A 14,748-nucleotide genomic window follows, 5' to 3' on the forward strand; every position below is an offset into this window, starting at 1 on the left:
CTAAGCTCAATCTATTTAGCTGTTCTTTGCAAATCTGAAGATGTCAAGGCCTATGGCTATCAAAAAGTGTTAGAGCCACTCCTTCAAGACTTGAGTATACTAGAACAGCACGGAGTCTTTATTTCACAGATTGGTCAGTTTGTTAAAGGTTCAGTGCAGTGTGTAATTGCTGACAATCTTGGTGCGCATGCGCTAGGTGGATTTGTTGAGAGCTTTTCTGGTGGGTCAATCTGCAGATTTTGTACAGGAGATAAATCAGAATTTCAGTCCAAGGATGTGAAGTCTGGTGCTTTTCAACTTAGAACCAGAGATATCCATGATGCTCATGTTCTGTCTGCTCAGGAAAGTGCAACTATTCACTGTGGTGTCAAAAAACAGTGTGCTTTAACAGAGCAGCTTTCTCATTTTCATGTAAGCACTGGCTATCCTCCTGATATTTTGCATGACCTCTTTGAGGGTGTTGTTCCAGCCGAACTTGCACGATGTATTAGTTTATTGATCTCAAAAAAATACTTCACTCTTGATTTCCTTAACACATTGATTCAGACATTTCCATACAAATGGGGAGACAAAACCAATCGGCCACATGCCATACCGCGCTCTTTCACATCTAGAAACACTATAGGGGGAAATGCACATGAAAATTGGACATTGTTAAGATTTCTTCCCTTTGTGATTGGGCATATTGTACCAGAAGATGAACCAGCATGGCTGGTGATTCTGGATCTTAAGGATATTGTCGAGTTGGTTGTGGCCCCTGTACACACAGATGAGACGATTGCATATCTTGAGGCTAAGATCTATGATCACAGACAGCGCTATCTTGAACTCTTTCCACATATCAAGCTCCTACCTAAACATCACTATTTAGAGCATTATCCACAAATGATACGTTGCTTCGGACCTCTGGTAGCACTGTGGACAATGAGGTTTGAGGCTAAACATAGCTTCTTCAAGCAGGTTGCTCGGCATACAAACTGCTTTAAAAATATACCTCGCTCACTAGCTACTAAACATCAGTTTATGCTGGCCTATCACACACATGCCTCCAAGTCATCCTTGGAGGTCATGGATGTCTCCATCATGCCTGTGGATGTCCTTAGTGAGGGAGTAAGATCTAAACTGCATCAGAGATACCCAGAGGTCACTGAGGTCCATATGGCAAAACATTTGTCTTACAGTGGTATATGTTACAGTAAGGGGATGCTTATTGTACATGGATCTGTAGATGGACTTCCGAAATTTAATGAGATAATTCAACTGTGCATTGTAAAGGAGAATCTGTGTTTTCTAGTGAGAGGTGCTTGTGCTTGGTACAGGGAGCATTATGGTGCCTTTGAACTGTCTGCCTCACCCACGACAGAGGTTGCCCTAATTGAGCTTGGAGACTTGCAGGACCCATATCCCCTTGTGGAATACATCGTAGGGAGTTTGCGCATGGTGATGTTGAAAAGATTTTTCATCGTTAAAGGTTAGTGACATTGTTGAATATAAATAGTGGATCCCAACTGATATGTCAGTTTGTTTATATTAGCCTGATCACAGACATATTGGTATCAGTGTTAGTATCAGTGTTGTATCAGAATAATGCAGAAAAAAAGCTCCATTTCAGACAGTAAAGTTTATTTTTAGATTGTACAATATAAGTCATGTGTTAAGTGTTTGATAACAGTATATGAAGGATCATTGCAAAAACTGTGTGTGGCTTTGGCCTCAAAAACTAAGTATCAGTCAGGCTCCACTAAATAGTCTGGGTGTTGGATGTCTGGCTCTTGTAAAATCTGAAAACTATTTATTTAGCTTTTCATATATAATGCTTATGTATTATTTTCTTGTTCTACTTCTCTGTTGTTTTAGATCAGGATTAAAGGTGTTACGTAATGGCAAATCCAGCTGTTCTACGGGTCATCTTTGGTGATGGATCTGACTCAAGAAAATTGCACCTGGTTTCTGGTATTCCAGAAACAGTGGACGAACTACATCAACTTGTAAAGACATGCTTTCAATTGCATGAGGACTTCCGTTTACAGTACATGGATTCTGACTTTAATGAGTTCATGAATCTAACTTCAGTGTCTGAAATCCAAAATAAGAGCACACTCAAAGTAATATCCACGTCTCTCACGCCACCTGTGGAACCCTACATTACTTTGTACCCAGTAGAACAGTCTGATGAGGCCACAAGCCCAAATGCTGAAACCTTTTCTTCTTCATCACTGGCCTCATCAAGCAGCAATGATACACTGTACACATCGACCCCGCATTCATCCCCAGAATTTTGTCCCTCAGGATTGTCCTCCTGGCCCCTAGTCTTTGTGGTCCCTAAATTCACCTGCGAGGCTGAATTTGAGCTACAGCAAAAGAATAATGAGTTCGAGACAAATGGAACATACTTCAACCCTGGCCCCAAGCTAAAAGGGGTCATCCTTGATGGCCTAGCTCAAGAAATGATGAAATACACCAAATACCCAAAAGACTATCAATGTGAAGAGGTAGCAGCAGCTTTGACAAGGACCCATCCTTGTTTGGGGCAGCTAGGGTCCAAGACAGGATTTTGGGGATGGAAACAGTCACTAAAATATAAAATGCAAAATTTTAGAACAAAGCTTGGGAGACTCGGTCATCCCGAAATCCGTGTTAACTCCTTGAAACACAAACGAGAAGGCCAAGGCAAAGCTGCAGCTAATATCAAGAAGCCTAGAAAAGCTGAAGTCAACTACATTCCTCTGCACCCAAAAGGTGAAACTGCGGAGAGCTTGGAGAACGAGAGAATTGCTTTACTGTCAGAATTGAAAAAGCGTGACAACGAAGTTGTGATTAAAGCAAAAATGGAGAAAACCTTCTCCCACAGACGACTTGAGGTTGTGGAACAGAGGCCTATGATAGGAGACTTCAAAAATAGATGGCCTGCCCTGTTTGAGCAGAGTGAAGTAAGTAAATGTTTGTGTTTTATTTTTGTCCATGGTGATTAATGGCTGCAATTTGTATTTTGCAATAACCCTGCTTCCCTTTATGGCAATACAAGTAACATGTTTGTACATCGTTGAACATTTTTCAGGTGAATGCAGAGTTCTTGCGGATCACCACCAAGCCACTGCAATCAAAGTTCCTGTCACAGATGGATCACTTCTCAGACAAACTGATTCAGATCTTCCAGAGCAAAGGAGGAGTTAAAGGGCAAAAGATCAAGTGCATCCTGGCAATGACACACTTGGTGAGTAATGCATCAAACAAGTTTTTTTCTTGTCTGTAGCTTCTCATGTAAAGTATTTCACAGCTGGAAATATGGTGTTTTCATAACACTACGAAATAGGTGCTACATGACCAGAGAAAAGGGGCTGTGGCATTTGCTTGGAATCTGTGGATTCTCCGCTATTTACATAATCACGCTGATGCTCCAGTGCTGCTGTTCAGTGTGTGCGCTTTAACGTTTTTTTTCCGCACCTGCTGGTTTGATCCATCTGTGTTTTAACTGTTTCGTTAACATAAGAATGGTTTATATGTGCTTTTAGCTGAGTTTTTGACTTTTCTGTGGGTATGCTGCATTTCTGTGTTTGTTAAAGTTATATATGATTTTATAGCGTATTTGTCGCTGCGTCTGACACTGCCCCCGGTACTGGGGACATCAGTAAAGAAGAGATTAACGCGATTAAAAAACATAACGTGTTAATGATGACTGTAATTAATTTCTAACTTTCTTAGAAAGGACGTGTCGCGATTCTGCCTTCTCACACCACGAGACGGGTTCGTGGCTCTGAGTGTCGCGATTTTGATTTCGATACGCATATTGTTACAGCCCTACAGTGCACCATACCAAAAAACACCTCTTGCAAGTTGAGTAGTGCTTGGTTTACACAAAAATGGAAATGCAACAGTCCTAGAACCAAAACAAAATGTTGGGCACTTTGTCCTTGTGCACGTACTACTCACCTAGTAATAATAACAACAATCTGGTTAAAATTTAAGTATTCTTTTAATCTGAGCAAGAGGGAGGCCTGAAGGAAGGAGGTCAATGTTTGAACACCTTGCATGCTCATACTAATTTCTCAAACCTACCTAGTGCAGCTATAATTTTCACAATTAAATGTCTGCTTTCTTTTACAATTTGATTATATAATTATTTTTTTGTCATATAATGACAATGCCCAAAAAACCACTGATCTTCAGACTGCTCTAATCCCTGCACCACCATCACAACCAATGTCTGTATTTGTCACCCATGTTTTAGCACGATGACATCAACATGAGGAGGGAGTGCATCCTGAGAAGCCTTGTTGTCTATGTCAATGAAGACCCAGATGTGTTTTTCAAGGAATATTTGGTAAGTTTATTACAATTCTTTCTCATGAAGTATAATTGTAGACATGCAACATACAAATACTGTAATTCATCTTTTTTTCTATTTTTCCTGCATTTCCTGACTTTTTGCACCTCCATTTTACTTGTCAGAACATTGCTGCAACCTAGTGACACATAGTAGTCACTGTATACACTGTATATTATCATACAACGATACATACAGAGTACATGCAGACACACCTACCTTTATAAGTGGGGTGGAGTTTTGCTCAATATTTTGATGGAGCTGAAGCTGACCGGACTCAGTCCACTGTCATCCATGTTGTGTGCCTCAGATTCTGGAGGTGAAAACCTCCATCTCTGAGGAGCGGTCTGAGGAATAGGTGACCTGAGAGTCTGTGTCGCCGTCCATTTCTCTTTTATCTGTCATGTCAAGTAATTTGTCGCACATCTACGCTCCACCCTGTCTCTTTTCAAAATTATGCAGCAGGTCAAGTTAGGCTCTGACCGCAGGGGTTAGTTACTCTATAATATTGAGACTATTCTAATTCCATGCTTCTTTTATGAGAAATACTATGAAACAGCCAATGACTTCAGGAAACAACACAGATATGTGTATCAGAACATTCTATGAAAGCCTGACACACCACCACCATGGCCAGATATCTTAGGTCAAATGGTGAAGGCTACAGCCAAATTAGCACCTGTTTTTGACCAAGACAACTGTTGCTCTAAACTGCTGTATGTAGTACATTTATATTTATTTATATTTTGTATATGATTTTCTGTTTGTTGTTTAGCATTTTACTTATATTTGTTTTCTGTGTTGTTGTTCAGTTCTCTGCAGCTGAGGATGCAGAGAGGGACATCGCCACCACAGTCATGGGGATTTACACGATCCGAAGAGATGGACATGAGGAGCCAGAGGACGTGGGAGTTGTGATTGAGGGCATTAAAGTCCTCAACAATGTTGGCAGTGTCATCATGGGGTTCATCATGCTGTTTGGGCTCATTTATGCCCTTGATCTAGCCTTTCCCGAAAACCTGAAGTACACCTTCGAGTTTTTCCAGAAGATCATTATGAACTTGGATGGACACAAGCTGAATACAAAGATACAGCAGCTGAAAATCAAGCTGTTTTCATAAGTAACACTGTCCACACAGTCAGTGACAGTCAGCATGGATGTTTTTCTTGTTTTAAAAATATGTTCTTCTTGAAGTGTGTTCCTATGGATAGGCTGTGACTGGACTCAAAGGACTGGACTTTTTTCAGGTTCTGTTTTGTACTTCTACCATGTGTATTGTACATGTACTGTATATGTCTATTTCATATCTGTTTATGGGCATTACATATTACAGTTTATAGTAAAACCAAAGTTTTCCTGTTTAATGTGAGCTGGTTATACCAGGCCTTAGCTTTAGCAAATATTGTACTTATTAGTATTATTGTTGTACTAGCACTAGTACTAGTTACTTTGAAGCAGTCTTTTCTACACAGTGTTCATCATAGATGATAAAAAACTTAAGAGAAGTTTAAAAACTTGAGTCTCTTATCAGTCGAGGTCAAAGTGCAGTTTAATTTGAGATTGGTGGAAGAATGTCAATGTTTTGTACTATGGTATATGTAAATTTCATGCCATTTTTTAGGCACTACATAGTGCAGTTAATAGTAAAAAAATATTCATATTTGATCTGAACTGGTCAAAACTTGCTTTAGCTCTTCTGCCTGAAACATATTTAGGTTTTCTGTGTTTTGACACAAGTCAGTGACTGTCATCAATATGTTGATGAGTTCCATGTTGATGTTTTAAATAAAAACACATTAACCAGATTTTGTGTTATGTGTATCTGAAATTGGGGTCAAATGGGGGTCAAGTAATGAAAGAATTTTATTTTAGACCAACTATATTATTTTGAGTTGTACAAATGTAAATCAGTTAAGGCCAGTTAATGTACTTATTTTAGTTTGGCTGTATTTGATAAAGATGAGTTCGACCAACTCAATTAAATCATAATACAAGGAGGTACTTAGTTTGAGTTGGGGCTACATAAATTTAATGGATGGAAATCCTGCCCAAAATGTATTTGTGTTCATCCAATGAGTTATTTTTTTGAGTGTGTTGTGCTGAAGGTCATGTGGTGCAATGACCACATTAATAATGTAGGAGTGAGTCAGCTGAGCAGCAAAACCCAGGACCAGCAGGTCAGCTATGTCTGGTCAAGTGGAACCGCTGACTGTACCCTTCAAACAGGTGGCCGGGCAGATATTTGCCTTTTCATTGTATTCTAACATCACTTTATCTAGATCGCCCTGCAAGGGTGAGAATAATTATCTCACGCATGAAGGATTAAGTCACTTTTCTTGGTTGATTTGATGTGTGTGGATCTAAGTGAAGCTGACAAAAATAGTGGGAGTCTAAAAAAACAAGGCACAGATTCATTATCATGTAGGGACAGGAGGATGTGAGTTTGTGTTTAATGTTTGATGGAGTTTGGATAGGGAAGTGAAAGTATGTTCTGTATCCGCCACAAGAGTGTGAAAGAGATTATTTCCAACCTCCATTCACTTCTACAGATCCTAATTAACCTTTAACTATCTCAATCTCCAAGACCTGAGGCTCACAATGTAATCAGGATGTGTTGCCTCTGTTCTCAGAAAGCTGTTAAAATGGGTTTCAGGCCAGATGTCTACTGTGGTTATTTCAACAATTTGTGAGGAGTGGTCTAAGGAGAGCATTATATGCTATTATAATCAAATATTTGTTTTTAATGGTACTCTTTTCTTCCCTTTTGAAAACAAGTATTGTAAACTCTGCTGTCGTCCATCTGTTTCAAGGTTTGACATGTTGTGCATTCAGAGATTGATTACTGCATTGATTTTCATAAGTTGTTACTTGAGTTACTGTTGCTTTTGAATCACTTCAATCCAGTATGATCGCTGGCCAAAACAAAGCATTTGTTTTGCCCAGAGAACTGCTGCTCACTGGATATTTTCTCCTTTTCAATCTATTCACTGTGAACCCTCGAGATGTTGAGTTTGTGTTGTGAAGATCCCAGTAGATTCTGAGTTCATCTGCAACCATGCCACATTCAAAGTTACTTAAATCCCTTTTCAACCCCCGTTCTGTTGCTTGGTTTCAACTTCAGCAGGTTGCCCTGACCATGTCTACATGTCTAAATGCTTTGAGCTGCAACCACGTGATTTGCTGAGGAGATATTTATTATTGAAGGTCCCATATTATGCTAAATCAACTTTTTAATCATTTAAATCCTTGTATTTGGGACTCTGGAGGCCCTATCAGTCGGCAAAGTGTGAAAAAATATGACTGACTCATGTTTTTGTGGTCTTGCTCAGTCTAAGTACAGGAGATAACACACATGATGTTGACTTCTGTGCTCATTGTGACGTCACAATGCTCAAAATTCCTGGAATTGTTGTCTCTTGGAGCTCCGCTTCGTCCGTAAAAACGGGGGGCAACGGGGGGCAAAACAACGGTATCCGAAAACCGGATGCCTGCGAAGTCCGCAAAAGTTCTATTCTTGGCTCCACAGTGCAGCACAGAGTCCTACACAGACTTCCAGCCTCAGAGGATTTATCTGTCCAGTGGATACGTGTTATATATGATGACAATGTGCCTGCTAGAGCCTGCAAATGATCACTTTTCCAAATGCTAACTGCTGTTAGCTCCCAGTAGCCTCTGTGACTGATGTCATTTCCTGTCCCTTAAGTTTCATTTTGCTTGCAGGTACAACACTGGACGTTGCAAATCCAAATTTAGTGGTCATTTTCCACACAAATTACAACTTGGCCATTCTTTACTCGCTGCATCAGTCACCTCTCAAGATGCCGCATTTACCCACAGCCACAACCTGTTTTCAAATAGGGAGCCGCAGCTTTGGCTGTTAGAGAAGAGGAGCTGAATGTGTGACAGACAGTAACGGAGAAAGGAAGTGCTACAGATTAACAGAGGAAAAAAGAAAACAGAGACACAGCAGAGGTTGGCAACGAGTCCTGAAAGTGAGAAAGAGAAACCGGACAGCAGCACTTGCTAAATGGATGCCATCTGTTCTACTGGGGAGGCCATTTGTGTAAAGAGAAGAAATGATGCAGCTATTCTGGCTGGCAGGCCAGCAGGTGAACACAGCCAGAGGCAGAGAGGGGGGATGAGCCCTGCACCTGCACAAAGGTTTTTGTCTGTATCTCCATTTCACAGGACAGGAATGACAATTGTGTGGGTTCTGCCAGCAGACAGCATGTCAAGTGAGGCGTACTGAGATGGAGTTTTTATTGTTTACCTGGCAGCAGGGATGAGAGGGTAGAGGCAGAAGGAACTGCCTGCGAGAGTGACACAGATCGAGGACAGCCAATTACAAGTGAAGTGAGGAAAGCCTTAAGTCATTGTCAGTGTAAATATAAAGGTCTGTGTATGTGTTTGTGTGTGCGCACGCATGTGTGTGTGTAAAATAAAGATGTAAAATTTGAGTCTGAGAAGAAAACTGCCTGAGGTTTAAATGATCCAATCTTGTTGATAAAATAGACAAAAAAAACTTCTCCGTAGAAAGTTTGGGTCTAACTTTCATTTATCAGCCTTCACTTTCCCTCACAGAACAAATTGGATGTGTCGTCCTGTAGGATGTCAGTGGGACTGGTCAGGAAGAATCAGGCCTGTGGCTGATGGCCTCATTTGATTGGCTCTCTCTCTCTCTCTCTCTCTCTCTCTCTCTCTCTCTCTCTCTCTCTCTCTCTCTCTCTCTCTCTCTCTCTCTCTCTCTCTCTCTCTCTCTCTCTCTCTCTCTCTCTCTCTCTCTCTCTCTCTCTCTCTCTCTCTCTCTCTCTCTCTCTCTCTCTCCCTCCCTCTCTGGAAAGGCCTGTTTGCATCACTGTATCACCACAATTCACAAAAACCAAATGCTTCCAGTGTCTGTATTGAAGATGCAGACAGTGAAGACGGAAGAGACTATGTTGTCAGAATGGCGTTTAGATTTGCAGCTTTTCAGAGGCCAGACATATGACAAGCAGAGTATCTTTGTCGAGGAACACTCATGTCTAACCACATTGGGGAGATTATTGTCGCCTCTTTCTTAACCCTAACAGGATTTTTGCAGATTCAAGGATTTGCTACATTTCACACAAAACATTGGCAGCACTGAAATCTAGGCTGATAATTGTGAGCCAGTGAATGGAACATATATGAGTGGGCAATATAGAATTGAAATATAAATGAATGGAAAAATAGATGCAGCACTAATTGAAATAACATTATCATATCTTTATGCTGCAGTGTCTTTGCTTGTGTCTGTGGTTTAAAAACTTAAGCTCTCTTGAGATGAAGTAGAGCAGCTTTTAAGAAGTTTCTTCCATTACAGTTTTCTCCCACGATTGTTTTTTTTAAATCCTCAGGAAAAACACAAATCTGCGCATTAATAAGCAGCTTATTAAGCTTCTTGTGTTTAAATTGCGATTCAGTTTGAACACATTTAAAAAGCAGTTTTGTAATCACAAACGGAACAAAAATACACTGCAAAACTACAGTACATAGTGCACTCTCTTCAAAAGGGGAACACAATAAATATTACATTGAATTCACAAAATGTTGCTGCCCACAGAATATAATTCCTCCCTCTTCATCTGTCTGTCAATTCATAAATAATCCCTACGATATACTCTTGGATTGTTTGGCTTCTTGAGGCAATGATTCAATAATGTTCAGTCACCTATAAATGTCCTCAATTTAAAATGAGTGCTGCACAACTCCCTCGATCTGCATCTGCTTCAATATCTTATTATAATACAGCCTTTAACCACACACACAGTTCATTTGAAAGATTAACAATTATGTGCAACAGTAAAATCACTAAAAATTAAAGCATGAACAGGTTCCAGGCGCTTGATAATTCATAGTAATATGCGAAAGTGTCGTCATAATTGTCACTGGAATGTGACTACATTTGAGAAACAGCATTCAGAAGGCCAAGACACATCTCCTGCATTTGGGAATAACCTTAAATAATTACGTTTGGATAATGTTGGCTCAGCATCCATTTGGCCTTGATGCATAAATCACTGTTTCTAATTCGGTGTTCTTTGCCTAATAAAAGGATTGCTATTAAACAAGATACATACACACACCACTTCTTCTGCTTAATTGTTTTTAACAGTAGACTATTCTCCACTAATAAAATCGATTAGGCAATTAAAGAATTCTATCTTTGTTTTTGTTTTGTTTGCCTTTGATAATTGTTCCAACAAGGGTAGACAAAGTCAAATGCAATGTAGGAGCAAACCAAGGAGCAAATGCACTGACTGGCAACAGTGACTATAACTGTATGCTGTTGAGCACAGAACATTTTGGACGGTTTCTACTTTACTTTGTATTTACAGTAGCTGAGATGTCTTTATTTGCTCTCACATTAGCACCTAATTTGCTCTCAGTCACTGCACAGCACATCCAGTTTCCACAAAAGCAGCTATGGGCTGTCGTTCTCTTCACAGTAATTCAGTTAAGTCCCACTGAAAGAAATGTAAGTATTCAAATGAGATCCACTCATAACAAAGAACAGCATTTGTTCCTTTTATACTGCAGCCCAAATCGGATTTTTAAGCTCATCCAGATTGTATTCAGCTTTATTTATTTTTTGGTAGTCTGGAAAGCTAAAAAAAACACATGAAATCCGATTTTTCCAAAGTTGATTCAAACCACATATGGGAGTGGTTTTGAATGCGATTCTGATCAGATTCTTACAGATCTGTTTCAATCTGAACGTCTCGTTCGCTCAGATAGGATTTCAAAGTGTCTTCTCTGTCACTTGCAGCACAACTCGAACAACAACAATGACGCTGATCCGGAGGGACAGAGATTAATTGGAAGCACGTTAATTGATCGACACAGACAATAATTTAAAAAAATGGGATAAAAGCATGGATGACAACAACAGACCATGGGACAAGGAGATTTAGAATTAGTGCCTTGTAGCTATCTGGAGGGGGATTTGTGCGTTCAGATGAAATTAGAAAGGACATACTGAAATAAATTCATATATCAGGACATAGTGCGTTGGATGGATGAGCAGGGGTTTTGGAGAACATGGCTTCAATGCCAGCAGAAAATACATTTTGGATTAAATGTTCAGGAAATGTCCGCAATGGGTGATTGAATCAAGTGATTAAACTTTGGGCGTGGTGCGTAAACGCTATCACTATTTTTATTGCTATTTTGTGGGGGGGTGAGCTGCCTTGGTGGAGGTCTGCGCTCTCCGAGTGCTTTTCTAGTTTTGTTTGGACCACCACTGTTGTTGCGGGGTGTGGCCTATAATGAAAGTAATCCATGTGGAAAACTAGACATGCTGATCTGATCTGATCTGATCACCTGCAATATATAATGTAAACAGTTTGTCAGGAAGATTAGATTCTGATCAGATATGCTTACAAATCCGACTTGGGCTGCAGTCTAAACAAGGCCAATATGATCAAGTGTGTAACAAATATGCACATGAGAACATCAAGTTTGAAGAAGGACGTTTTCATTCATATAGACTTTTTCTATTTTCTACGTTCTGACCACACATGCTCCAGATGGCACAACACTTTCCAGCCCAGTTTTTGGTTGTTTAGGTCAAAAGAGACAGCGTACAATTGACTCCGTAAGGAGGCTGCGTGTTTGGCATTTGTGCGTTTCTCTCATTCTTGAAAAAAAGTTTCATTATGGGAAACAACGTCCTTGGCAGAAGTTTTTGTCGTTACCGTTTCTATGTTTTTTTCAAATCTAAATTGAATGACTTGGCTTTCTGAAATTGGACATTCCTTAAATGTATTATTCCACCATTTCAATTTGGTTTAACTTTTATTTTCATTTGTTATTACTTGCTTTGACAAAATGGTTAAATATTTCCTCTGTATAAACTGAAAACAACATTCTGAAAGGGTGTCATTCTGTTTTGGAAAGCAGCTCGTACCTCAATTTCATGTCCACTAAAATTAAGTTGTCATTTTACATGTGTTATGAAAAGTTAATTTTACTTTTGATTCAATCCTCATGAATTCTCCTTTTCCTGATCTCATGCCATTTTCATAAAAGTCAAAGAAAAGTGGTTAGAGCGTTTGTTTTTTCTGCTGCAGTTTCCCTGACTTAATTTATAATCTGTAACTTTTAGAATGTTTTTAATGGTTTGTTTTATTTTTATTGTTTATTAATAAAACACTACAATTATTCTGTACCCAAATATGTCTGAGCCACAACTTTGAATCAACAATTTCAGCATGGTGCAGTCTAATCAGATGTAAACGTTACCTAATGAAGTTCTTTTATCTGGTTTAACAGCTCATTTAATTGCACATGTAGCTTCACCCAGCAGGAAAACATTGCCCAAAGAGGAAAAGATTTGATTTAGGTGGTGATCTGGAAACAGAAACTGATTGGTCGTGGTGGTCATTTGCAGTCTCTGAATGCTTTCACTAGTTGTGAAATGACTGCGTTACTCGTGCGTGAAAGCAAACTTTTAAAACACTAAACATACCCGGATAAAGCTATTTGGAGCCAACTGCCTTCTATGTGTTGTCTGGTTTCCTCCCGCAGTCCGAAAATACGCAGATTTGGGGATTAGGCAAATTGGACACTCTGAATTGCCCGTAGGTGTGAGTGTGAGAGTGAATGGTTTTTTGTCTCTATGTGTCCCTGCGATGGACTGGCGACCTGTTCAGGGTGTAACACTGCCTTTCGGCTCTATGTCAGCAGGGATTGGCACCAGCGCCCCCCGTCACCCTCGTGTGAAAGATAAAGCGTTAGATAATGATTGAGTGAGTGAGCTGCATGCATACATTCAATCAGACTCCAGCTGACTGGAGTGCGTTGAGCATGCTCCACAATTCCCACCCCCTGACTTCGACCCAGAAATACAGAAGAAGCTGGTACACAGAGAAAAGAATTATGCTCTCTCAGCTTGTCAAGCCTATGACTAGTCTAGTTAAAGTTGTGGGTCAAATGATAACAACCAGTTCAACAAACCACTATCTCCACCCTAAACAAACACCTTAGATTGCATTTTTTATAGGATTGTATGTGGCCGGCTATCTGGTTGGTTGGTAATATAAAGTGTGACTTTTACAACTAAATACTATAATTCACTGTCTCCCCAAGCTAATAATAACCTATGGAATGCAAAATGCAGGCCTGGGAGAATAAGAGGCAAAGGTTATTCTTCCCAGACCCAGAGGCCTGGTGAGCTGCTGCAAACTGAGGCGCTGGAGCAGAGCAGGTATTTGCTGCTCTGACCTGCAGCACCTGAGGAAATACTGGCACCTCGCCACTGTGGCTGCAGGCTGATCGGAGAGCATCTGGATAGTCCTCCTATACTCGTAGTGGCCACATCACCATTCTCATACACCCACTATAACTCCGTCCCTTCGATGAGCTACCGAGCGCTGTCGTCATAGCAACGGTCAGGTCTGCCGATGCCCTTGGGGTTCATTTCTTTACAGAATTCCTCAGTGTCCTCTCTGAGTGAAAGGCCAGCCTCTCTGCTGAACGGCTGTTTATCTTTGCAGACATGTAAGCTTTAGTGTCCCCCAGCTACCTCCATCGCTCTCCCTTATGTTCAGTTCGTCCTCGCCACTTACTGTGAATGCCAAAACTCGTCTTGAAATTAAGCGAAGAATGAAACTAAAGCTGTGTGGTTTCCAAACCCATAGGACAAAAACAGAAAGAGGACGCTGCATTTCTCTGACTGATTCACTATCAGTAGTGTATTCTTGTGAAAGGATGCTGCACAATTCTAGTCGTTCAGTCTGTTGTTGCTGTCTAATCGTATATGTACAAACAGACTCAGGGACTATGTAACAACAAAGCCCCTGAGAATAGTCAGCAAAAGGATTTAAATGCAAGCTGCTCACAAAAAGAATATTTATACCGTCTTTGTGCTGAGGTCAGACATCTTGGCTCCCCTGCACTTCAGAAGAGGTGCCTGGGAGTTGCTGACATTCATAGTGACACGCAGCAATCAAACAAACAAACCTGATGAATGACCAGACACTGGCAACTCCTTGAAGATCGAACAGAGCGGGTGTCCTTCCAGGAACCGGGAAGGGCAGCAGATGGTGGAAAGAGGCAGACACTAGAGGGACAGAAAGGAGAATATACTGTATATCTGAGGGGAAAATGATCTTAATAATTTCTAAAAGCATAATCTTTTAGACAATACCAGCTAGTGTGGCATCATTTGTCACCACTGTGCATCGTGGATACAAATAGATGATCCTTTGCAAGTCATCTAAATACTGGATGTGGCATTTCTTACTTCAATCTTAACTTTATACACGATTAGTGTAACTGAGGATTTTTGGTTGAGGACTGAGCTCATTGAGCTCAAATCCAATCTATGATACACTGCATCAGCCCTCATCTGATCCAATTACACACAGCACAGATGGGCGATGCATCACTGAATTGTAAATGA

This window comes from Microchirus variegatus, assembly GCF_963457635.1.
Source record: "Microchirus variegatus genome assembly, chromosome: 6".
NCBI classification, from domain to species: domain Eukaryota; kingdom Metazoa; phylum Chordata; class Actinopteri; order Pleuronectiformes; family Soleidae; genus Microchirus; species Microchirus variegatus.